We start from the raw sequence: 3,600 nt of genomic DNA on the forward strand, positions 1-3,600 counted from the left end.
TAGAAGGCAACCTGGGTCCTTTCCTCCCTGCCGACTTTGGGGTTGAGAGGAGCCTCAGTCAGGAGGACAAGGTGTTCCTCACGGACAACCTGCAGCTCATTATGGAATGTGCAAGATCCGAAAGGGCAGACATTAGAGCTCATTAATTATTATTCATATATGTTCATTATTACTCATCATTATTCATCATTACAGGCTTGAATACATGTATGGGTGCCTTTGTCTGGCCCTGAAGATCTGCACCCGGCAGCCGCGATTGGATGTTGGTAGATCTCTAGGATCGATTCTTCTCCAGGATTCTTCTCTTTTTCCTCACATGGTGATTACGCTGTGCTAGATGGAGTCTTTGATGGTGAAGATGCCATCGCCCCCTACAGGCAGTTTATCATCCCTGAGGTTGCTCATCATACTGTCCTTTACCTTGTACAAAGCAAACCCTGTTATAGAGCCTGCACAATTAACCAAACACGTGCCTTGGAAACACATTACATAAAGTTCCTCATGAGATGATCTCTTACAAAAAGTTTTTTATTCTAATTATTTAAATGTATTTTATAGAACTTTTAAAGAGCTCAACTTAAGCTCAAGTAACAGGTTATGAGCTGTAGGCTGTTCTGAGCCTGTAGGCATGTGAGGCAATCTGGGTTGTGCAGGAGTCCCAGTATGAACAGTGGTCTGGGAGTGGGGAAGACTGGGTGAAGAGGGACTCTCCTGGTGTCAAAGACCTCCCACAGGGGGCGGGGCATGGCTCTAGGGGCGTGGTTTCCACTGAAGTTTACCTTCATCAGGGCTGGTATCACACACTAGCCCACATCACACATCTTTATTCAGACAGCTGCAGACTGTCTCACACACACACACACACACACACACACACACACACACACACACACACACACACACACACAGTTGCACAAGGATACATAACATATATAGAAAGCAGGTTATCAAGAAAAAAATGACTCATTCATAATCAGTGAATCATTACTAAATATTATTAATATTTGTACCATAAACATGCTAACAACCTTTTCATTTGCCTAAAAAAGACTTTGCATGCTTGCATCATAGCTGAGCTCCCTACCAGCCTAATGAACCAACATTATTTACATATTACAAGGCAATTTCACAAAGTGCAGTAGAACCTTGTAACTAAAAGCTTTAACAGGTAATGTCACAATAGACCTCACGACTTTACTTAGACGAGTTTACTTAGAAAACTCCAGAGTTTTTGAGCTGAGAGTCTTCATGCTCCTTCATTGTGCCTTCGACTCATGCAGAGTGTGGAAGTGACTGAAGCTGCTGTATCTCTCACACACAGAACAAACCATTAGCTTAATGAGAAACGCTGAGAGCAGACACTCACCCAGGAGAACGAGACCAAGGCCTGGAACACATGCTCCCTCGAGAAAGAGCGTGAGAGAGAAGGCGATTAAAACAGAGAGAGGGAGGGAGAGAGATAGATAGATAGAGAGAGAGAGAGAGAGAGAGAGAGAGAGACAGCATACATCTCTCTTACCTGCTCCCTGTATTTAAAGACCTCCCAGAGGAAGAATGGCACAGCAGAGACGGAGGGCCTCTGGCCTTTTAAGGACACACACACACACACACACACACACACACACACACACACACACACACACCAGTAGGCAGCCATCTGGAATCCATGCCTATTAAGTGGCTGTTGGAGACCAATTGCGTTTAATATTAGCAGATCAATTATGGCCATTAGAGTGCTAAGGCTACAGTAGGGGCAGGAAGTCACTACAGTAGGGACAGGAAGTCACTGGGCAATCGATTGGTCAAGGAATGGCATGGCAGGTCAACTATAAATAAGGTGAACAGTGGTCATTAATGGCCACTAGAGCTCTTTTGAATGGGTTTTGTCCACTGGGGGGCGTGAGTGAGGGCAAAGCTGTGGTCAGGCTGCCTCTGATAGCAGGTCTTCAAAAGTCCTTCCCAAAGCTGGTATAATGTGTGTGGGAAATGCACCACCAAGTCAGGTCTGTTCTTAGTGAAGGACGCACACGCAAGTCAGGTCTGTTCTTAGTGAAGGACGCACACGCAAGTCAGGTCTGTACTTAGTGAAGGACGCACACGCAAGTCAGGTCTGTTCTTAGTGAAGGATGGACACGCAAGTCAGGTCTGTTCTTAGTGAAGGACGCACACGCAAGTCAGGTCTGTTCTTAGTGAAGGACGCACACGCAAGTCAGGTCTGTTCTTAGTGAAGGACGCACACGCAAGTCAGGTCTGTTCTTAGTGAAGGATGGACACGCAAGACACAGACGGTTCCCTTTACACATTCAGGTGAATCAGAGATAGAGTGATTTCATGGTACGGATGAAGGGCACCCGTGGATGGTCAAATGGCTGTTGGGGGTTTGCCTGTGAGCAGGATGGCCTGCACCCTTGACCTAAAGACATGTGCCCCCAACTGTAGCTCATACAGCCATAGAGATTGCCATATTACCCTGCCTGTCTCCGTTTCAGAGTCTTGTACTCAAGCTGACTTCATTTCCTGGAAAAGTGCAACTAAAGCTTCTTCCCATGTACGCGTGTCCAGACACCTGCGTGTGCTTTTTTTCTGTTTACTGCTTTTTTATACTTCTGAAATCATTTTCTGAGATAGATAGAGACAGAGAGATAGCAACAGTATTGCGGTCTTGGTCAGGGTCACTAGGTTCCATTGAAAGTGTCAAGACTAGCCTGATGGACTGAAGTGAGGTGAAAGGTCAGACAGGTAACTATAAAATGTTACTTCTGAAATGGTCACAGGGCTGGTGTACAAAGACAACTAAAACATAAACTGGGAAACATTACATGAGAAAAAACAACAATTCAAAAAAATTAAAAATACATTCAAAATGGTCATAAGAGAATTACATGAAATATTACTTACATACATATTCCTTTACTGCTTCTGCACGAGGTCAGAACTAGATGATATAATATGGAAGAGCTTTAGCTGTGGATGAAATGAAATAAAATGAGTCACCTGACTTAACCTGACACTCATCCTTCACCAGCAAACACAGCCTGAGAACTTTTACTCAGGGAGGGGATGGTTGAAAACACACACACACACATTTTGATTGTCACAGTGATTTCTTTTACAACACAGATGAGCGACATAAATGGTAGATGAAATTTGATGAAGAAAAAGAATCTTCTTAGAGGAATATTACTGAATTTAAATTAGATGAGCATTAGCTATCATTCCAGTCCTGGGAATCTGAAATAGATTCAACAATAAAGTGAAGTAAAGTCTGAGCCTGAATATAGTCATGGCACTGAAGAGAGAGAACGTTAAACTGAATAGAGTTTGCACAATCATGATTAGAACAGCCGCAGAATTAAATGCAGCTGAAACCAAATGTACATAGAATTGAACACACATACGTTTTTTATCCCTTTTTTGACTGACAGCTCCTGAGATTACACTTTCTGCATCAATGCAATATCATACTTCCCTATGCACCATCAGAAAGCATTGTGGGTAAAGCAACATGAAACATGGTCCCAGGTGCTGGAAAAATTACTGTGTTGTTGATTGAGGTGTCCATGGTAATATCATTATATGCATAAACATTTTAAGCAAGTG

At 43.3% G+C, this 3,600-nt stretch overlaps 1 long non-coding RNA gene across 1 annotated transcript; it reads right to left on the reverse strand.

Annotated features, from left to right (window-relative positions):
- Positions 1-566: 566 nt before the first annotated feature.
- On the reverse strand, positions 567-1,631 carry LOC143526492 (uncharacterized). The gene is made up of 3 exons (XR_013133866.1): positions 1,520-1,631; positions 1,367-1,403; positions 567-842 (listed from the first exon to the last, which is right to left on the reverse strand). It is a non-coding gene; the product is annotated as an uncharacterized LOC143526492 (long non-coding RNA).
- Between the last annotated feature and the right edge of the window lie 1,969 nt (positions 1,632-3,600).

The sequence above is a fragment of the Brachyhypopomus gauderio genome, chromosome 11 (genome assembly GCF_052324685.1).
Source record: "Brachyhypopomus gauderio isolate BG-103 chromosome 11, BGAUD_0.2, whole genome shotgun sequence".
NCBI lineage: Eukaryota > Metazoa > Chordata > Actinopteri > Gymnotiformes > Hypopomidae > Brachyhypopomus > Brachyhypopomus gauderio.